At 53.1% G+C, this 21,966-nt stretch overlaps 1 protein-coding gene across 2 annotated transcripts in view; it reads left to right on the top strand.

Annotated features, from left to right (window-relative positions):
* Window positions 1-21,966, top strand: part of TBCD (tubulin folding cofactor D) — a 185,994-nt gene that overhangs the window by 89,334 nt on the left and 74,694 nt on the right. The gene's annotated exons all lie outside the window — the stretch shown is intronic.

The following is a 21,966-nucleotide window of genomic DNA, read 5'->3' as shown; positions in this document are numbered from 1 at the left end:
GGAGGCCGCACCTCAGCTGTAGCGAAGGCTGGCATGTGGTGTCGGTTTGAGGACTGGGAAAGGAGGTGGGATGAGCTGGTGTCAGGCCCTTGGATGAGCCTGAGGCTGCAGGGCTGTGGCATAGGGACGAGCTGGCCAGGACAGCCTTATTAAGTTTGAGATGGATTTCCTGTTGTTGCCAGGCTGGATCAAGGCATGACTTGATTACTTCTTTCTCTTTTTTGAAGGGTTTACTTGTCAACAGGCTCAACCTCCTGGACTCAAGTGATCCTCCCGCCTCAGCCTCCCCAGTAGTTGGGACTACAGGCATGGTCACTATGCCTGGCGAATTTTTTGTAGAGACAGGGTTTTGCCATGTTGCCCAGGATGGTTTAATACCTTAAAATTTTTTTTGGTGGCTTTTGTCCATTGAGACATCCATATACTTTATGAAGTCAAAAAGAGTTATGTAAGTCTTACGACAAAAAACAGCAGTTCCCTGTCCCTCTTACCTATTCCTGGATAGCAAACTATCCCAAACTTAGTGGCTTAAAACAAGCACCGTTTTATTACGTCTTAGGATATATTGTGTCAGGAGTTTGTGGAGGGCCTGGCTGAGTGCTGCTTCTGTTTCATGGACACTGACTGGGGTAGCTCAGTGGGAGAAAGCTGGCAGGTGACTGGTCTGGAGCGTCCAGGACAGCTTCACTCACCTGCCTTCTGTCCTGGAGGGGCAGCTGGAATCCTGAGATCAGCTAGAACCTCATCCTCACTTAGTAGCACTTCAGAGTTCTCCCTAGGAGGGTGGTCAGCTGTATGATGGCTCAGGACTTGAAGAGAGCAAGGTGGAAGGTTCCAGTCCTCCAGAAGGCTGGGCCGCAGATTGTCAGGGTGTCCCTTCTGTCACCTTTCTCTGCCAAGGCAGCCTCGTGCTGCCCAGATGCAAGGCGGGAGCCGAGGGCTCCACCTCTCAGCGGCAGGAGTGCCAGGTGTCTGCGCTACGACTCCCTCTGCCCAGAAGCCCCACCTTGGCCTTTCCTAAGCTGAGTGTTGTGACCCTTGCCATGAAGGGTCCAGTGAGGCCTTTGAGGATCTGTGTACCTTCCACCCTCCACCCTGCTCCTGAGAGTCTCTGTCCCTGGTCCTCCTCGGGAGCTGAGCCGGCAGGGAGGGAGCTTATCCCAGCGCCTGGCTGGGTGTTTACCTCCTCGATTCCAGCTGTACTGATATGTTGGTGGTTCTGTGCCCTCTCTCTCTCCCTCTTCCTTCTCCACTCCTGGTCGAGGTGTTGTCTGGTGTCTGCCCTTTGTGGAAGATGGGAATTTGCCTCTCTTTGCCCTTCTGCCCCCATGTCTGCCTTCCCCATGTCTGCCTTCCCCGTCATCCGGGGGGTTTTGCCGGCCTCTCTCTTGCACTGGAAGGCCTGCTGCTCGGACCCCGTGTCGTCTTTCTCTTGAGTTAGCATTTAGTTTGACATGAGGCACACACCTTTTATAGGCTCTTGAGAAAGTGCAAGAGAGATTTTTTTGGAGGTCTTGAATTATTGAAAATGTTTTTATCTACTCTTCAACCTCACTGATTGGCTGAGTCTAGAATTTCAGGCCAGAAATCATTTACCTTTAGATTTTTGCAAGTGTTCTCCATTTTCTTTCTTTTTTTTTTTTTTTTTGAGACAGAGTCTCGCTTTGTCGCCCAGGCTGGAGTGCAGTGGTGTGATCTCGGCTCACTGCAAGCTCTGCCTCGTGGGTTCACGCCGTTCTCCTACCTCAGCCTCCCAAGTAGCAGGGACTACAGGCACCCTCCACCACGTCCGGCTAATTTTTTGTATTTTTAGCAGAGATGAGGTTTCACCGTGTTAACCGGGATGGTCTCGATCTCCTGACCTCGTGATCTGCCCGCCTTGGCCTCCCAAAGTGGTAGGATTACAGGCGTGAGCCACCACACCCGGCTGCAAGTGTTCTCCATTTTCTCTAGCTTCTAGTACTGCGGTTGAGAACCTTGATGCCATTCTGATTCCTGATTCTTTCTCTCTTAACATTTTAGTGTGAAAATTCTCAAAATACAGACAAGTTGTAAGGATGCTCCAGTGAACTCTCATGTACCCAACAGCGGGGTTCTCCAGTTAACACAGCTGTCTGCGTTCCCTTCCCTCCCCCTCGCCGTCCAGCTTACTTACCCTTCCCTTCCCTTCGCCGTCCAGCTTACGTACCCTTGCCTTCCCCTCGCCGTCCAGCTTACGTTCCCTTCCCTCCCCCTCGCCGTCCAGCTTACGTTCCCTTCCCTCCCCCTCGCCGTCCAGCTTACGTTCCCTTCCCTCCCCCTCGCCGTCCAGCTTACTTGTCTTGCGCATTTCAGGTCAGTTGCAGACTTTAGTCTGCTTTGCCCCAAACACTTTGCAGGCATATTCTTACTAGTTTATGATTCTTCTTTCAAAGGTAAGGTTTACATTCAGTGAAGGGCACAGGTCTTAAGAGGACAATTTAACGAGTTTTGACAAATGTGTTCTCCCATTATGGCCCCAGAGAGTTCCGTCACACCGATGCCACCCTTCCCCACCCAGACCGTGGCAACTGCAGGCTGATACTTTTCCACCATGGATTAGTTTTATGTGTTGTGGAATTTTATGTCAGCTGTGATTCCTGATTTTTATGGACAGCTGTTTCTCACCTGCAGGTTCTTTCCTTTATCCTCAGTAGTCTTAGTTTTCTTAACTTTATATTTCAACACTTCTGTTAAGTGCTTGGTTCCTAATTTTGGTTTCCATGAGCTCTGTTTTGTTCTGAGTGTTCCTTTTGTAGCATCTCATTCTCATGCAGTAGTTGCAGTAACTTTTCTTTTCTTTTCTTTTTTTTTTTTTTGAGACGGAGTCTCACTCTGTCACCCAGACTGGAGTGCAGTGGCGCAATCTCGGCTCACTGCAAGCTCCGCCTCCCGGGTTCACGCCATTCTCCTGCCTCAGCCTCTCCGATTAGCCGGGCATGGTGGCGGGCGCCTGTGCGTGAGCCACCGCGCCCGGCCGGCTTTTCTTATCTAAGGATTTTAGTGATAGCTTTCTTTTAGTAGGGGGTGGAGGAGTGGGGGTGGATGTTCTCCGTGTGTGTGTGTGTTTAAAGACCTGGGGTCTTGCTGTGTTACCCAGGCTGGACTTGAACTCCGGGTCTCAAGTGCTTCTCCTGCCTCAGCCTCCCGGGTAGCTGGGACTGCAGGAGCGCCACGCCATGCCTGGTGCCCTCCCTGCATCTTCAGTGTGGCTGCCTGCCTTCCAGGGCCTCTGCTGAGCACCTCCGAGAGTCAGCCCTGTCTCCTGCCCCTGTGCTCCTTGGGTTAGGCCTACCCTGCCCCACCCCCTAGAGTTCTGTGGTGCCACAGATCTGGAGCTTTTTAGGGACCTGTCCTGTGGATCAGGGGGAGTCTGGGTTTTCTCCCTCCAGGGGAGGGCTGGGCTTCTCGGTCTGAGGCATTTCCTGCTGTCCCTGCACTTCCAGGCTCCTCCGTGGTGCTGGTGCTGCCTTCCCTGCTCTTCCTCTTCTACCCTGTAGCTTATCCCTTGAAAAAGGAAAATGGTCCGTTTCTGCTGTTTTTGGTAGGATTTTACCCGCTATTTTTTACGTGTTCAACCCCCTGTGTCACTCAGAAGTCTTGTGATGAGGTTTTTGACCAAATCTTAGAAACCGTCATGGGGGTGGCAGCTGCCGTTTCTTGCGTGTTCATGGTGTGGGGCACCGTGCCAAATGCACCACCTGCACTGGTCCATTTACTCAGAAGCACCACGCACCTGGCCTGTGGAGTTCCCCCACACACAGGTCGGGAACGTGGCCGAGGTACCCAGCCCAGAGGGCGATGAGCAGAATTACACCAGATGTGGGGGGTGCTTCCCTGTGGGTGCAGACCCTGGGTGGGGAGGGAGGGGCACCTGGGGTGGTGGCTGCTCTTGGGGGTAAGCACTGGTGCCAGTGTGTGTTGGGGGGTGCCAGGGACCCAGGCAGGTGCTGGCGCTGCGCCCTCTATGTCAGGGCCTCTTTCCCTAGGGGTACACAGGCTGGAAGTGCAGTCCTGGTTGAGCTTTCCTAGTTTCCAGGTCGGGAGTGAGGCACAGGACATGGCTGGCTCGGCCCCTTCCTCTCCATCCCGTCCAGCTCGGCCCCTTCCTCTGCATCTGTCCTGTCCGCCCGGCCCCTTCCTCTCTGTCCTGTCCAGCTCGGCCCCTTCTCTGTCCGTCCTGTGTGGCTCAGCCCCTTCCTCTCCGTCCTGCCCACCCCACCCCGGTCCCTTCGCAGCATCATCCTCTCCAGTGCACTGTGTGCTGGGACTCAAGTCTTGGCTCTTCCGTCTTTACCCTTTGTGACTTGGAGCATCAATTACTGACCTCCCTGGGCCTCGGTCTTCCTGTTCGTGAAAGGGACTTGTGAGCATTTCTCACAGAACACCTGTGATGAAGGAAGGGCGTCACATCTTTGACCTTCTTAAAATACAAGATTGTTTTTGTTTTAATCCTTTGTGTTCCTTGTGGGGTGCTGCATCCAGAGGAAAGGAGAAAGGAAATGAAAACTCTGCAGAAAATCCACAGGCCTGGCATCAGCCTCCCAGTCTGATTTTGCCACGGCTGTAGGGAGACACAGCAACATTCTGTCCCCCAAGGGCACAGCTTCAGGAACCGCTCTGGCCGGAGGGCACCTCTTGCCTGGCTGTGTCTCAGGGCTCTGCCCTCCTAAAGGGACTCAGGCCAGTGGGCAGGACTGTGGGATGGGACCGGGAGGCTTAGGGGGTGAGGGTGGCAGGCAGGCTCCGGCTTCCCTTCCCTTCTCGTCCAGCCCTCTGCTGCCCCCTCCACACGCTGCGTCCCCTGTGCCCTGTCCTCTCGTCCAGCCCTCTGCTGCCCCCTCCACGCACTGCGTCCCCTGTGCCATGTCCTCTCGTCCAGGCCTCTGCTGCCCGCTGCTCTCTTTGGGACTTCCATTGTTTCCCCTTCCCCTTCCTTTCCTGATTTTCTTCCCTAGTGAGGGGCCCTTCCTGCTGCTGCAGGGCCCTGCTGCGGCCTCTGCCTTCTGTCCCTGGCGGTAGTGAGACTGGCTGAGACCCAGGGGAAGCCTGGAGACTGTCCTAGATTTCGGGGATGGCGCTACACAGGCTTGCTGGCTTGGGTTAGGGCCCTAGGCCCTGCCTTTGGGTTGCCTGGAAGCCGCCAGCCAGGCCTGGACACCTCTCTGCCCCCCCTGTCACCTCGGAGCAGCAGCCCAGGAGCAGGTCACAGCCCTTCCCCTGTGTTACATGGTCACCTGCCTGAGAACCCCTGCAGGCCTCTGTGTTTTGGGAAGTCGATTTAACTGAACAGAGCGCAGCTGAGAAAGGGCTGCCTCCCTCCCCACCCACCCTCGTTGCCTGGAACCGCATGTCCAGGAGCAGGGCCTCAAGTGTCTGGTCTCTGGGCCACACACGCTAACACGGCCAAGCCCAGCAGCACCCCCGGGGTCCTCACCCGCCATGTACCTGTGGTCGTGGCCAAGGTCTGGGCCCGACCTGCTCTGGGCGCTGTGGGCACTGCTCAGCCATTTTTTGCAGGTGGCCGAGGAGACATTTGGTTTCTCATTAAAAAGAAACAGGCCGGGCGCGGTGGCTCACGCCTGTAATCCCAGCACTTTGGGAGGCCGACGCGGGTGGATCATGAGGTCAGGAGATGGAGACCATCTCGTCTAACACGGTGAAACCCCGTCTGTACTAAAAATACACAAAAAATTAGCCAGGCGTTTTGGCGGGCGCCTGTAATCCCAACCACTCGGGAGGCTGAGGCAGGAGAATGGCGTGAACCCAGGAGGTGGAGCTTGCAGTGAGCTGAGATCATGCCACTGTATTCCAGCCTGGGCAACAGAGCGAGACTCCCTCTCAAAAAAAAAAAAAAAACAAAAAAAAAAAACCTGAGAACATCAGTGGGGTTTCATTGATTGTGTCAGACAACTCAGTGATGCAGAGAAATGAAAGTGGAGTTGATTTGGCCGTTGTGGTGAGACGCGACCAAGGTGTATGAGAGAATTTGGGGAAAGCTTTCTTTCTGGACATTTGTTGACTTTGAGGAGTAAGTGGAGGGCTTTATTTGTAACTTGAAGTCTGAGATTTTTCATGCCAATACCTAAATTTTAATTTGTTTGTACAAATAACACCACAATTTAATTTTTTTTTTTTTTTTTTTCTTTTTTTTTTTTTTTTTGAGACAGAGTCTTGCTCTGTCACCCAGGCTGGAGTGCAGTAGCGCGATCTCCGCCTCCCGGGTTCAAGCGATTCTCCTGCCTCAGCCTCCCGAATAGCTGGGATCACAGTTGCGTGGTACCACGCCCAGCTAATATTTTGTATTTTTAGTAGAGATGGGGTTTCATCATGTTAGCCAGGATGGTCTCGATCTCCTGACCTCGTGATCCACCTGCCTCGGCCTCCCAAAGTGCTGGGATTACAGGCGTGAGCCACCGCGCCAGGCCCGTGATGTGAATTTTTATGGAGCTAGAGCTAATTAATTTTTTCAGATGAGCGGGAGTGGAGCAAATGGCCCCTCTCTGTTGCCCCTTTTTCCTACCAAGGCCCCTCCAGGCTGTCTCTTGCCTGGTGAGTGTGAGGGGATGGGTGGGCGCAGCCCTGTGGGATGGTGCTCTGTGGCAGGGCTGGCAGTTTCTGGGTGTGTGGCCTGTGGGTAGCCTTTGTACCGGGCACACAGTCCCTGCTCCTCCCTCCCAACACCTTCGCCCTGAGCGGCTTTGGAAATGGGGCTCCTGGCGGCTCTGCAGGCACCGTCAGAGTCAGAGGGAGGGCGAGCGGCTTTTGGTTTCTGTTTAAACAGCGTCCTGTCACTCCCTCCTCTCCCAGTGCGGATTGGCGCTGTGGCTTCTGTGTTAAGAGGGAAACTTGAAACCCTGAGCTATGGCTTGTTTTGTCTTTGATTGGGAAACCCGCTTCAGGTTTGTGAACTTGGGCCAAGTTTAAGAATTCCCACAGTTTTCTTCACCTCCTCTCCTCCCCGAACCCCGACAGCGAGTGTCTTATGCTTCGGCATTCTCGCTCGCCTGACTCAGACTTGTTAGTTTTCCAGAGCAACTCGTGTGGCCCCTGTCTAGGGAGTTTATTCAGAGGGTGCCTTTACATGCACAGCAGCCAGGTACAGAAGTCATTAGTTAAATTGCACAAGGACAAGTAAAATTTAAAAAATTAGCACTCAGATCTTTTTTTTCGTGCTACAAATAACAGTGAAAAACCTAACGATGAAAATAGATGCGAACAGACAAAAGGCCATTGGGCTTGATCCCTTCTCATCCTGTCTCCTGGAGGCTTCTGCACCTCTGTGTCTTCCCCCGCTCTGCTTCGTCTTCTCCACCTCGATGTCCCCCTCTGCCTGCTGCGTCTTCTCCACCTCGATGTCCCCCTCTGCCTGCTGCGTTGGGGCTGCCTACCGGGCTTGGTCTTCAGGGCCACTGTTTTTCCTCAGCTAAGAGGACTCCTGAGAGTCGCATTTCCATCCATTGCAGTGAAATCTTTTCCTTCAGGTATTTCCAGACCTTGGTTTTGGCCCCTTTTCATATTTTCCTTGTTTCCTTGCTGTGGTTTTCATTTCCCCTTTCATCTCCTTAACCTGTTTTTTGTTACTGTCTTTTTAGCTTATCTCAAGTTCATTTCAAGCTCTGAAAGTAGGAATTAAAGTAAGAACCGCGTTGCACTGCGTTGCACTAGCAGTCGCTAGGCATTGTTCCAAGCACGTGGATAAATTGAGAATCCTCGTGGTCACCCCGGGGGTGGGACTGCCATTGTCCAGAGAGACCTGCTTTTGTCCGTGGTGCCACACGGGTCCCTCTCACAGGATGCGACCATGGTGGCTTTGCGTCATGTCACCTCAGCCAGGCAGGACCTTCTGCTGGAACCCCCTTCCCTGGTAGTGCTCGGAGAGAGCTGTGCACAATCTGGAGGCAGAAGCAAAGCAGCAGCCCCTGTGTGTGGCAGCTCCTGGGGCTGTGCTGTTGTTGGTTGTGCTGTTGTTGGTTGTGCTATTATGCTGTTGGCTGTGCTGTTGTGCTGTTGTTGGTTGTGCTGTTATGCTGTTGGCTGTGCTGTTATGCTGTTGTTGGCTGTGCTGTTGTTGGTTGTGCTGTTATGCTGTTGGCTGTGCTGTTGTTGGCTGTCATGTTGGCTGTGCTGTTGTTGGCTGTCATGTTGGCTGTGCTCTTGTTGGCTGTGCTGTTATGCTGTTGGCTGTGCTGTTGTTGGCTGTGCTGTTGTTGGCTGTGTTGTTGGTTGTGCTGTTGTTGGCTGTGCTGTTGTTGGTTGTGCTGTTATGCTGTTGTTGGCTGTGCTGTTGTTGGCTGTGCTGTTGTTGGCTGTGCTGTTGTTGGTTGTGCTGTTATGCTGTTGTTGGCTGTGCTGTTGTTGGTTGTGCTGTTGTTGGCTGTGCTGTTGTTGGCTGTGCTGTTAATGCTGTTGTTGGCTGTGCTGTTGTTGGTTGTGCTGTTGTTGGCTGTGCTGTTATGCTGTTGTTGGCTGTGCTGTTGTTGGCTGTGTGTGCTGACGCCGCACCCCTACAGTATGGCTGTGCATGGACTGGTGACTTGGCCCCCATGGCCTCATCAGCCCCGATCCGTCCCTGCATTGAATTCGTGTGGGGCTTGTGGTGAGTCTGGACCGACTCAGCTTTCTAAAAGCTGAAAAGCAAAAGTTAGTAGGGCTGCAGAGATAAATGGACAGACCTGGTATCCTCCTGAGAGCTCAAAACACCTCCCAGTTATTGATAACTAAATATGTAGTGGAGATACAGATATGTATAAAATGCACATTACATACTATGTGTGTACATACAGTATTTCAACAACAGAGGTGACTGGCATGATTCCATAATTGATACAGAATCCTGTAGCTAGCCATTGGAGAATACACATTTGTAGACACCTGAGGAACATTCACAGATATCACACAGCTAGGCCATAAAACACGTCTGGAGATGTTTCAGAGACTCACTGGCGTACAGATGGTATTCCATGCTCACAAAGTAATGAAATTAAAAACTGGATACAGAATGATAAAGGAAAGGTGATAATTTCTAGTTAGAAGATATACAAATGTCTAAATCACATGAATCAAAGAAGTCTCAGGAGAAGTTTTAAAATAAAAAGTTAAAAAAGTTTAAAAATAAAAATAAACAGTCACAAAATTATTCTATCTAAAATTTTGGGATGCATCTAAGGAAACTTAACCTTAAACAGGTGTGACGAAATTGTGGCCGGCAGGCCCAGTGGGGCCTCAGCCTGTTTCTGAACAGCTTTGGAGCCAAGAATGGTTTTCACGTTTTGAAAATGTTATCAGTAAGAATAAACACAACCAAGCAGAGGCTGCGGTGTGGACTGCGTGTGGCCACAGGGCCTGAGGTTCTCTCTGGCCCTGGTGGGAATCACTTGGTGACTTGGCCTCAGACGCATGTACAGAAAAGGAGAAAGGTTCACTCTGCACAGGGTGGGTGGGTAGAGGGCAGTGAGCAGAACCCTAGAAATGGAGGAGGTGGAAGACAAAGATGAGAAAGGACACACAGAGCCAAACGCAGCTCTTCGAGAGGGCTGATGGGACCGATAAACGCGTGGCCGACAGGCAGAAAGCAGGAGCCTTACACACGGAAGGGAGCCTTGCGCAGCCACCGTGGAGATGGAAGATGGCATGTTAAGAATACCTTTTGCCGGGCGCGGTGGCTCACGACTGTAATCCCAGCACTTTGGGAGGCGGAGGCGGGTGGATCACGAGGTCAGGAGATCGAGACCATCCTGGCTAACATGGTGAAACCCCGTGTCTACTAAAAATCCAAAAAAATTAGCCGGATGTGAAGGCATGCGCCTGTAGTCCCAACTACCTGGGAGGCTGAGGCAGGAGAATGGCGTGAACCTGGGAGGCGGAGCTTGCAGTGAGCCGAGATCGCGCCACTGCACTCCAGCCTGGGTGACAGAGCAGACTCCGTCTCAAAAAAAAAAAAAAAAAAAAAAAGAATACCTTTTGCCGGGAAATTTGGTAGCTCAGGCAAAATAGACATTCCGAGAGAAACGTAATTTATCAAAGTTGACCCAAGTAGGAGTAGAAAAGTGACTCCTCGCTGCTTCAGTGCGTCTGCTTGTAAGCGGGAACAGGAACAGTTACTGTTGACCCCATAGGATTTTTAATGATTTTGTTGAGATGTAATTCACATGCCATTCAGTTCTGTCATTAAGTGTACAGTTCAGTGGCTTATAATGCATTTGCAGAGTTTTGCAGCCATCGCCACAGTCAGTTGTAGAACATTTTACCCCACGCTCCTTAGCTGTCATCCCCAACCCCCGCGGCAGATGGATAAACCCCCCCATCCTAGACACCACAGATGTGTTCTCTGTGTCTACCCATTCTGGACGTTTCCTGTGAATGGAACCGTGCCCCCTGTGGTCCTCTGTGGTGGCTGCTTGCCCCGAGCATGGCGTTGACATGGCCCCGAGCATGGCGTTGATGTGGCCCCAAGCGTGGCGACGTCCCAAGCGTGGCGTTGACGTGGCCCTGAGCGTGGGGTTGACGTGGCCCCGAGCGTGGTGACGTCCTGAGTGTGGCGTTGATGTGGCCCCGAGCGTGGCATTGGCGAGGTCCATGGGCGACGCAGCCCCCAGCAGTGCTCCTTTTCTTTTCCTTGTTGAAGCCTGTTCCATCGTGTGGCGTCTTAAGTCAGCTCAGGCTGTGGAAACAAGACACCACAGATGGGGGCTCAAGCAGCAGAAGTGTATCCCTCACAGTTCTGGAGGCTGGGTGTCCAAGGTCGAGGTGCCAGCAGGCTCGGCAGCAGGCTTGGTTTCTTCCGAGCTTTCCTGGGCCTGCAGGCGCTGCCTTCCTGCCACGTGCTCGCCGTTCGGTCCGTGTCTTAGTGTCCTTATTTCCTCTTCTTAGGAGGACACTGGTCATAGCAGATCCGGGCCCCACTCGCGTGGCCTCATTTTACCTTATGCATCTCTAAGGGCCACATCTCCAGATACAGGCACTCGGGGGCACTGGGGTTAAGACTTCAGGATGTGGATTTCAGGGAGACAGAATTCAGCCCACGACGTACGTGGAGGCCGCATTTTATTTATCCATCTGTCAGTTGGTAGACATTTGGGTTGTTTCCACTGAAGGCTGCTGTGAATAAAGCATTCGTGTGTGAGTTTTTGTGTGGATGTGGTTTTTGTCTTGGGTATAGGCCTGGGCTTGGAGCATAGGACTGTTCGGAAAGTTAAGGGAATGAACATATCCAGAGCTCAAACATGTCGCTCAAACATATCAGTAAAGTAAATGGACTAAACTCACCAGCTTAAAATCATACGGTAGATTTTTACCCAACATACATCTAAAATGCAAGAATATAAAAAGATTAAAAGAAAAGACAGAAAAGAATATACTGAGAAAATACTAACCAAAAGAAAGCTGGGGCCAGTAACAGTGGCTCATGTCTGTAATCACAATACTTCGGGGAGGCCAAGATGAGAGCATCATTTGAGGCCAGGAGTTCAAGACCAACCTGGGCTAGATGGTGAGACCCTGTCTCTACAAAAAAAAAAAAAGAAAAAAAAACACACGCCCCAATGCTTGTGTTCCCCAAAATTCCTGCTGAACTCCTCACTCCCAAGGGCACGGTGTTAGGAGGTGCGGCCTTTCATAGATGATGAGTCACAAGGACAGAGCTTCATGAATGCGATTAGGGCCCTTACACAGTTGATGGACACTTAAGTTTTCCCACCTTTTGGCCCTTGTGAATAATGCTTCTGTGAACGTTTGCGTACAAGTGTCTGTTTGAATCCCTGTCTTCCCCTCTTTTGGGTGCGCATCCAGGGTGGGATTGCTGGACTGCGTGCGGACCCTCGGTGTGACTGAGGCATCCCCAAGCTGTTTCCACAGACGCTGTGCTGCCCTGCATTCTCACCAGAAAGGCGCACAGCTTTTGGTTTCTCCGTGTCCTCACCAACACCTGTGTTTTTCTTTTTTAAAAAATCATAATCAGCCTCGTAGGTGTGAGGGGTTATCTTGTGATTTTGATTTGAATTTTTCTTAATGACGAATGACATTGAGCATCTTTTCATGTGCTCCTTGGTTGTTTGTGTATTTCTCTGGATAAACGTCTAGTCAAGTCCTTTGACCATTTTTAAATTGGATTGTTTGTCCTTTTGTTGTTGAGTTGTAAAGCTGTTTGTATCTTCTGGATATTAAACTCTTATCAGATATATCATTTGCAAATATTTTCTCCCATTCTGTTGGTTGTCTTTTTTTTTCTTTTGATAATGTCTTTGTATTGTGTCATGTCTAATGTAAACATTTCACCATTGTTTTAATTCCCTCTTTTCAGTTCTTTTCTGTGTGTGCAGTTTTTGGGTGTGTGTGATGTGTACATACACACATGCACATATATGGGTGTCTAAAAAGTATTTTGATTTTTTTGCTTTAAATATTTGACACTTTTAAGTTGGAGTTGAGATTGTGTATGGAGTAATGTGTTGTTGAATGACAGGAAAGTATGAAGCTTGTCAGAGTGTTATTACTTGACATTTCCACAGGAGCCATACAAATGATACAACCCTGCTGCTTGTGTCTCATGGTTTTACATTTGTTATTTTAATTTGTTTTAGTTTTTTTTGAAGCAGGGTCTTGCTGTGTCACTCAGGCAGGAGTACAGTGGTATGATCACAGCTCACAGCAGCCTCGACCTCCCAGGCTCAAGCGATCCTCCTGCTTCAGCCTCCCAAGTAGCTGGGGCTACATGTGCACACCATCATACCTGGCTAACTTTTGTGTTTTTTTGTAGAGATGGGATCTCCCTATGTTGCCCAGGCTGGTCTCGAGCTCCCGGGCTCAAGTGATCCTCCCGCCTCAGCCTCCCTAAGTGCTGGGATTACGGGCGTGAGCCACTGCCCAGCCAGCCTTTGTTGTTTTTAAAAGTTGAAATCTGTGTTTTTGGGTCAAAGCTAAGTGGTGACACATGAACATGAAGTGATCTAGTTGTGTTTGGTTATACGCCATACGCAGAAAGCAACCTCTTCATGAATCTTTTAATGAACATCTTTCTACCTGGAAGAAACCCTTTACCTACTAAACTTATTTTCACACCTTCCTAATTTTGTTGCCTTCCGTGTTTTTGCTAGCTGCAGGCCTATTCGGCATTTAAAATAAAATGCAGGTTGGCCAGTCCGGCTGGGCAGTTCTACAGGTACTACGGCTGGAGAATCCCAGTTGACTTGAAATTCAGGTTTTGCTTGTGAAAGTAGCTGGCTGGGGCTTCTGGTGATGACAGTGCTGTGTGGACGGCCTGGTTTGCTGGGTGTGCCTCACAGACACAGGACACTTTTTAGGGTTGCTTTTGAATGTGCCTGAGGTGAGGTTCCCGTGTTTTCCTTGTACTTACCTTCATATTTTCTGACCCTCTTATGGATAGAAAATCGACTGAGTGTGTGAAGTGCCTGTTGGTGTGAACGGGCCCCACTCAGCCCGGCCATGGCTGTCTTAGGATCCCGCTTGGTGGCGAGGAGGGTGCGGCTCGTGGGTGGCTGCCCGGGGCTACTCCGTGTGGACTTGCTGGAACTTTGTCTTGATGAGAGAACTGCTGTCAGTTGGTGCTTCCTGCAGTGGGGATGAGTGTGACTCTCAGTGCCTCTGTGGGGTCGGGGGTCTTGGGCAGCGAGGCCGGGGCCAGGCTGCGTGGCAACCCTGAGTCCCACCCTCATTGTCTTTGCTCGGGGCCCTGAGAGGCCATGGGGAGCCTGCCGGGTCTCTGTCCTCCCCGCACTGGCTTTCAGGGAAAGGGAGTCTCGTGGGTCGTCCGGCCTCCCGGCTCTGTGTCCCCCCTACGCTGACACACTGGCTTCCAGGGAAAGGGAGTCTCGTGGGTCATCCGGCCTGCTGGCTCTGTGTCCCCCCTATGCTGACACACTGGCTTCCAGGGAGATTGGGTCTTGTGTGTCCTGTTGGGTGAGCAGACACACAAGCTGTGACTTCAGGGCTACGGAAGTTGCTCTGTGGTTTCTGGCAGTGTAGACTCCAGGTGTGAGCCCTGTAGTGAGGACAGAGTGGAGGTTGGAGTTCAGAATTGTGGACAGGCTCCCGAGGACCAGCAGAGCCTGGAGGCCAGGGCTTGCCCGCTGGGAGTGTGGCTGTGGAAAGATTCCAGTCCACAGCGGGGGCTGCTGCCCAGACTCACCCTGAATAAAGTGTCTTCAGAGTCACCTGTCCTGCCTGTTCATGGCAGCGACCCAGAAAGATTCATCAGTGGGCGGTGAGTTGGGAACAGAAAGAAAACCCTTGAGATAACTGGGTTGGAGACAGGCAGCAGGCTTGTCATTGTGCATGGGTGACGTGGCCTTTGGCCTCCCCAGCCGTCTGGCCTTGGCCTTGTGGTCCTGCTCTTGGGCTTCATGTGTCCTTGGGTGTCAGCTCCAGCACTGCGTCCTCTGGGCCCTGCTGCTTCTGAAGTGCCCGTGCCAGAGACACTGTCTTGGGGCCAGTGGAGGTCTGAGTATGGGGGCTGGGAGTCCCAGGCAGTGAGTCATGGCAGAACTGGCCCCTGACTTCCTGGTTAAGCCTTTAATTCTCCCAAACGCTTGTTTTTGCTTCTTTCAAGTTGTTGTGCTTGAGCCACTCTGTCATTAGCTGTGGGCGTTCTGAGTGCCAGCGCCCGGTGTTGAGCAGAGCGGGTAGGAGCGCCCTGGCTTCAGGGAGGGCCCCCGCCCCCCGCATGGCAGTCACGCTGCACCGAGCGTCCCCTCCCCTCTGGTGGCCTTTCGCAGTGGTGGAGGGGCAGGAACTGACTGGCTCTTCTCCCTGTGGTGGCTGCTCGGGTGGCAGTGAGGGGACAGCGAGGGGGACAGACACAGGTGGAAGGAACCACAGTGGGTTTCATTAACAATGACAGTGGCTCAGGAGATCCTGAGGCTGTTTAATTTGCAAACAGCAATTACTTGGGATTGCTTAAAAAGAAAGTCCTAACTTAGAACAGGAACCTGAGCAGGGCTGGCCACGCTGGAATCCAGTGCCCACTGTGACAGTGGAGAGCCAGCAGACGCCACTGGCTTTGATGGATGATGGAGAGGGCGCTGGCGTCTTCTGCCATTTGTGGTGGGTCCTTGTGTGCTGTGTTTGCAGGCACCATGGGTCTCCCTGGACAGAGTTCGGTTCCACCCCCGCGCCCTTGTCTTCTCTCATTGCCTGTGTCCAGGCTGTGTAAGAAGCATGTCCATTTGTCCCGAGCGGAGGGTCTCTGCTCTGTCCCTGAGGGAGGCCAGGAGGCCCTTGTTGGACGCTCTGATGGGCGGCACTGGGGCACGGCCATTGCACCTGGCCCTGGACACAGGGCGGCCACTGCATCTGGCCCTGGACACAGGGTGGCCACTGCTTCCGGCCTTGGACACAGGGTGGCCACTGCATCCGGCCTTGGACACAGGGTGGCCAGGGACTCGGGGGAGGAGCTCTTCAGGATCTGTCACGTGCACGTGAATGCTTTATGCCTTTGGTATTCTTTTGTTTAGTTTTAGTAAAACCACGGCCCGTCGCAAGAAGAGTGTGGGCATTGGCAGCTTTGTCCCAAGTGCTGCAGGGTTGGGGCTGGTGCCTGTCACCACCTGCTGCTGGTGGGGGTCAGCTGCACGGGATGCACGGCCTTGCGCCAGCGGCAGCCCCAGAGGCCATGCATAGGGCAGACCCCAGTGGTCAGGGACCCACCCAGTCCTGCCAGGCGTTGGGCTTGGGACATGTGGCCGGCTGGGGGCACACATTCATGCTGCAGGTCCCTGCGAGTCTGGGCCATGTGCCTGGCGAGCCCTGAATTCCACCTCACGTCAGCTGCTGGATCACGTCAGCTGCTGGTGTTGGGTGTTCACATGATGCTTTTCTTTCTTGGGGGATGGATCAATGGATGGAGAAATAAAGCTGTGAGGGCATAAAATCAATGTTTGTTTATATCGATAGTCGTCCCTTAAACTCAGATCCAGGGGTGTCAAGAGACCTGAGCCCGGCCCTGGTGTTGCCACGCACTGGCTGTGTGTCCAGAGAGGGCTGTGATTGCGGCTGTCAGCCCTGCCCATTGGAGCTGCAGCTTGGTAAACTCAGATTTATTTTGACAAGGTTTTCCTCTAAAGATGTGGGAGTCTTTGCACCTCACCAAGCTGTGCTGGTGCGGCCGTGGCACACACCGGGCTTTTTACGTCTCTCTTCTAGGGAGTGAGTCAGTGGGCATAGGATGGCTAAGGTATAGGAATTTTAATAGGGAATTTTCAAGTAAATGGTTCTGTTAGTATTACAGCTTATTTTAAAAAGTAAGGTGCTTTCATAGAGAATGTTTAAAATTATTAAGAGGTAGACAATTCTTTTAAAAACCTGAAGGTCTTTTATTGTGGTGTGAGTTTATATTTATTTCCATCATTTTATATTTGTCAGATTTTTATGCAGGGGGGTTGCATAATGTCTGCCTGGAGAGCCTGAGCCTCTGTGGAAGAGCCGGGCCGGGAGAAGCCTCAGCAGAGGAGCCTTCACCCAGAGACCAGCCTGGGGGTCCTTGGCCCAGACGGGGAGGTGGGAACGTGGCCTTGGGTTCCTTCCTCCCTGCAGTTTAGGTGAATAACGTGTGACGAGGCCTAAGAGGAGATTTATAAATCTCTCAGTCTTAGAGAAAAGTGTTTCAAAGTATGGGTTCTCGGTGTCTGTATTGAAAAAATAAAAAGTTTAGTAAATGGATGGGTTATTTTTCGATCTGAGGGTTATTTCTAAGCGAATGATTTATTTTTAGTGCAGGAGAGTGGTGCTCCTCCATGTCTTTTTAGCTTAGGAACTGTCTTCTGCAGTGAGTGGGCCTCTCTGCCTACGCACGTGTGTTGCCGGCCCCGGCTCAGCTGTGGCAGAAGTCGGTCACCTGTGGAGTTACGGAAGTCCAGGCCGGGGGCCCTCACTCAGTCAAGCGGGGCCAGGTGTCTGTCGTCTCATGCGTCTGAGGTGGCTGCCGGCGTGCGGGTGTGGCTTTGTCAGTGAGAGCGCTGAGCTGGGGTGTCTGGTGACGGCTGCCCCTACTTGGTCTTGCGGTGTGGCTGGGGAGAGGATTCCTGGGTGGAATGTAGCCGTCCACCTTTTGTGTTGACCTCTTGACCTCCCTTTTGGGGGGCTTATTAATGTCAAAAAGTGAAGATATGAGGATTGGATCGTAATTTCTTTGTGTTGCTTTCCAGTAGCCCAGGGACCAAGCTGTGGGAACCAGGCCTCCGTGTGCTGGTCCCACCATCCTCGTGGTACCTGCGTCTGTCCAGGCTGTGTCCTCAGATCAGCTGCTTCACCACACTGGCAGCAGGCTGGGTGGCAGATGCCCCCAGGAGGAGGACAAGCATTTCTTCCCAGGGCTTTGGACCGTGCTGTGGCCTCGTAGACCTGGACGCAGCGTGGAGGCCAAGCGGTGTCTGTACAGGACCCTTCAGTGATGAGGGTGACGGTGCTCCAGCCAGGTCCTAGGGAAAGCTCTCCGAGAGCGACAGCTTAAGCAGTTCTTAAAAACTGCAAATGATCTGTGTTCTTGGAGAAAGAATGGGAGAGAAGCACTCACTCACAATAATGTTGCACCTACTGTGTGCGGGTAGAGTGCTAGTGGAGTTCCAGGCAGTGTGGTCCAGTGTGAGCGGGGAGGGTGCTGGCTGGGGGGTCAGCGCTCAGGACGCAGCCTTTGGACCCAGTGCCCTTCCAGAAGTCTGCTCCTCAGTGCCCCTGAGCTCAGCATTGACCCCTGGAGGAACGGGACGCCTTCCCTGGGCTCGGACTGTAACCCTCCTTGGGAAGCAGCACGTGGCTCCTGATGCAGCGAGGAACCTGGAGAGGAGGAGGAGGTGCTGCCTCATAGCAGAGGTGGGTGATGGGGGCAGAGAGGGTAGCGGGGCCCAGTTCAGTCCTGTCTGGTTTTCACGCAGAGGCCTTTATAGAGTTGTGCTTCTCAAGCCTTTTAAATGCCTCACAGTGGCAGTCCGATGTGCAGTCAGTGACGGCTAAGTAAATTAACACCCTCAGGATTAAACGCAAAAGCATCTTCACTGGGTGCAGCATTTACAGTTTTGGTGCTGCAAGCTCCTAACCAGTGTTCTTAGGGGCTGTCTTGCCAGTGAAGGGAGCTGCCGTTGACGCTCCACAGGAGGTTTGCGGCATGGCTGCCATCTGTGTTGTGGCCTAGGACTTTCTTAGAGAGTGGGTAAAAGATGAGTCATCTCTTGTGTGATTTATCAGCTTCACTTGTGCTTCCACGGCTCTTTGAAGCGTCTAACTTTTTAATTTCATGAAGAAACAAATGTAGTGCAGAGAACAGAAAGCTGCCGTGTGACCTGCGGGTGCCCAGCCTGTGGGGCTTCCTCATCGCCGCCATCCAGGCAGATCGAGTGCCGGCTCTCTGTGCTCTCCAGGACGTGGCCTTTCACAGCAGGGACGTTCTGTGCTCTTATTTTAACAACTGTGAGAATCTGAGCTTGGTGACAGTTGGGTGACCCGGGCTCTGTGTCTTGGTGTTGGCTAGGGTGTGTCATACACCTGGCCTGGCCTGCGTGCCTCACGTGTGGTGGGGATTCGTGACTGTCCCCAGCACCTTGGCAGAGGGTCCTTGACTCTTAGACCCTGCACAGTGGGTGGTGGCAGGTGGGGTCTTGGTTCACAGGCACAGGTGGGGAGAGTTGCTGGGCCAGCGTAGCCGGGTGCCTTTGCTGTGGAAAGAGTGGGCTTGGGGCTTGGTGCGTGATCCCACCGAGGCCGGGGTTGTGCTTGGGGCACTGGGGGAGAGCAGAGCAGGTGATGCATATCTGGGTGCTCACCCCTAGCAGCACAGGAAGGTGCTGGGATCACCACTCCCCTGGGCACCACGGGGACAGCGGGGGTCTGCTCACTTCCCTGGGCACCGTGGGGACAGCGGGGGCCTGCTTGTGTTGGCGGGTGGGGCTCTTTGCCCCCCAAGGGCAGGCCGAGCACCAAGTCTGTGCTTGCCCCTCTGTGCAGCGTCGCAGGTGCGGCAGACATGAGGCCAGCTGCTGCTCCCTGCAGGCAGCTGAGGGCCTCTGGGAAGGCTTCTCTACGATGTTCTGTGGGAACTGGAAACCCAGATGTCAGTGGAACCAGGTGTTCTGTCCATCACTGCCTCTTGCCTCCTAGCAAATTCAATACTGGTGTTTTTTTGTTTTTTTTTTTTTTTTCTGAGCAAGTTGAACTGCATTTTTGGGACAGGAGCCATGGCTGTGTGCTGGTGCTGAAGGGAAGGTCTGCAGGGACGGCCACACGGCTCTTGGGAGCTGTTTCCTGCGCTCGGGCTCTGCACCCGCAGGCTCCAGGCCGAGGGTCCCTCCACATCAACCCCATCGTGGGAGGGTGGCTCAATGCTCTGGAGGGGCCCGAGCAGTCAGAGAGACACCCCCTGCCCACAGCCACCCTCTCTGGGCTATGTGGGAGGTGCCCACGTTTCCACGCCTTCCTCGCGGGCTGTCTGTGCCGCGGGGGTACTGGGCTGCACTGTGCACAGCCCTCACCGCCCAGTGCCGAAATGGGAAGGCCTGACAGGGCGACGCGGTCTGCACCAGCTACATCTGCAGGAGTCCAGCACGATGCAGTTTATGCCTGGCAGTGATGTGTGTTTTTAAAATTAGTAAAACCTCATTCGTTATCAGAAGGCATAACTATATGATGATTTTTTGTGGAGGGATTATTTCTGCCGTTTGTGCAGAGAATATGCCTGGATCCCTTCTGCCCCTTGGGGTCATGTATTGCAGTGGGGACTGTGGTGCTCTGAGGGTTAAGTTGTTTCTGTCACGTGGAGGCTGCTTTTTCCTCAGGCAGTTGGCGTTCAACAAATGACAGGCTGTCTAGAGAGAAGGGTTTTTCAATTACATGGCTGGACCTGGGTTGCCAAAAGGAAGCCTCCTGGGGTGTGTTCTGTACGCGACATGCATTTGCTGTGTGTAATTGGAACCATGAGAAAAGTTTTTGTTCAGAGCTATTGGATAGTTTCCTTATTTTAAACCTGTTGAATCTGGAAAGAGTTGTTTTTGAAATTTTTTTCTGATAATAACTTTATATAAAAGTTTATGGCAAAGGAGTTTCTGTTCCATACGCCCCTCCCCATGCTTTGTGGTCGCCCAGGTGCCTGGCTATCGAGGCTGGCCTGCCCCTTGTGTTCAGGGTCCCGAGATGTCAGAGCTGGCAGCCCAAGGCCTCCCCTTTATCCCGAGCAGGAGAAGCAGTCCTCACTCCATTTTTCACTCCAGGGTATAGCAGCACCTACCACCCTGGGATGAATCAGAGCCAAGAGGCTTGGTTTTTCTGTTCTTGTTAAGGAAATTGATCATCTCACACCCTCTCAAGCTGTTTTACTTTGTGCAAATCAGATTCCTTTCCAGGGACCTGCGAGGAGAAACATCTTCAGCTTCTAGGACTCCCTGGGATGCCGTCAGCAGCCAGGCCTTGGCAGCTGCCGCTTCACCTGTGCTGGCGTGTGGGGCCCTGACATCTCTTGCGGGTGTCATGGAGCAGGATTGGAGGTTTCTGAGCAGCAGGAGGGCAGGAGAAAGGCCCCAGGACTTTGCGCTGTGGCCTGGCCTGGAAGGAGGCCGGCTGGGCCCTTCTGGACGCCTGTAGCAGCACTGCCACTTGGGCAGAGGCCCCAGAGGCTGAGGCAGGCTTTGTTCTCTGCTGCTGGGACTCAGCCCTGCGGGAGCACAGGGAGGACAGCGGGAAGCCCAGCACCTCCCTGGCTCTGTCCACAGCCCTCTCAGGAACTGGCCTCTTCTCTTTAAGACAGGGGAGTGGGCCAGGTGGGCCTCTGGCTGGACCTCCTAGGCCATCAGTTTTCCCAGCAGGAAGTACTGATCAGACTGAAGGAAGGCCTGCGTGTGTGTGTTGGCCCAGATGCCTGTTAGAGGACGTCGTGTCTGCACAGCTGTCTCTGGGTGGCTGATTCATCCCAGCAGCTGACTACGATGGTGCTAAAGAGAACCATCTTACACGGACTTGGGGACAGAAACCTGGGCTCCCCTACCAAGGTCAGGTCCTGGGGGTGTGGTGGGATCAGCTCCCCCAGCACCTCAGTGGCCTAGGGTGGGGGGTCTGTGTCCTCCCTTGGGGGCTTCTCAGAGGGCTGCCAAGCAGTGTCCAGGTGCACGCGTTGGGCGTGGGGGAGGCCTGAGGCCAATGTCCGTGCTGGCCACTGCCACTCGCAGTTGTCTGTTGGGAGTTGGCTCTGTCCAGTGGATGAATAAATTGGGACTCAGCGGTTTGCACCCAGATGCCCGAGGCTGTGGAGCTGCCGGGTGGTTGTGCCTGGGGCGGCCTGGAGTGGCGTTGCAGTGACTGTCCCTGGGGATCTGGCCTGGCGGGGATGCCACGTTTGCGCGACGCTTTCCTCCTGAAGGTGCCACAGCCTGTTAGTTTTGATGTGTGTTGGCCACGAACAGGCTGCCCTGTTAGCACAGAAAGTGAACGTGAGCAGTACGAGAAGGCTCAGAGTGGACTCTCCGGGGCAAACAACTGAGGGCCTTTTGGGCGTCACAGGTTTGGTTTAGTTTGGATCGAGACAATCATCTTGAACCCGCTTATTAGAGTCAGTGGCTTTTTCTCTCTCACAGCCGCCCTCTTGTTTGGTTTCGCATCTCACATGCATTCTGTGATCCTCACTCTTTGACTTTCTAGAAGGAAAATGTTTGACATTTACAAGAAGTGAGAGATGCTCCTGCAGATCATCCAGCAGTTTCTGGTTTGCAGATCGATGGCGGCCCTGGCCGTCACCCTCAGTGCCTCCTGCGGGCGATGGTGCTGCTGGCTCTGACCTGTGTGTGAGGAGGGCCTTGGAGAGCACAGGCCCCCCAGGTGGAGGAGGCTCTGAGAGGTGCTTTGCGGGAGGGAGTCATGGCTGAGAGAGGGAACGCGGAGCTGCCGTGTGTGGCCGTGCAGGGCCTTCCACAGTGAGTTGTGGGGTCCTGGGGTGAGAGCTGGTGGTGGTCTGACCAC

This window comes from Hylobates moloch, unplaced genomic scaffold (genome assembly GCF_009828535.3).
Source record: "Hylobates moloch isolate HMO894 unplaced genomic scaffold, HMol_V3 SCAFFOLD_15, whole genome shotgun sequence".
Taxonomy (NCBI): Eukaryota; Metazoa; Chordata; class Mammalia; order Primates; family Hylobatidae; genus Hylobates; species Hylobates moloch.
This window is presented reverse-complemented; position numbering and strand designations above follow the sequence as displayed.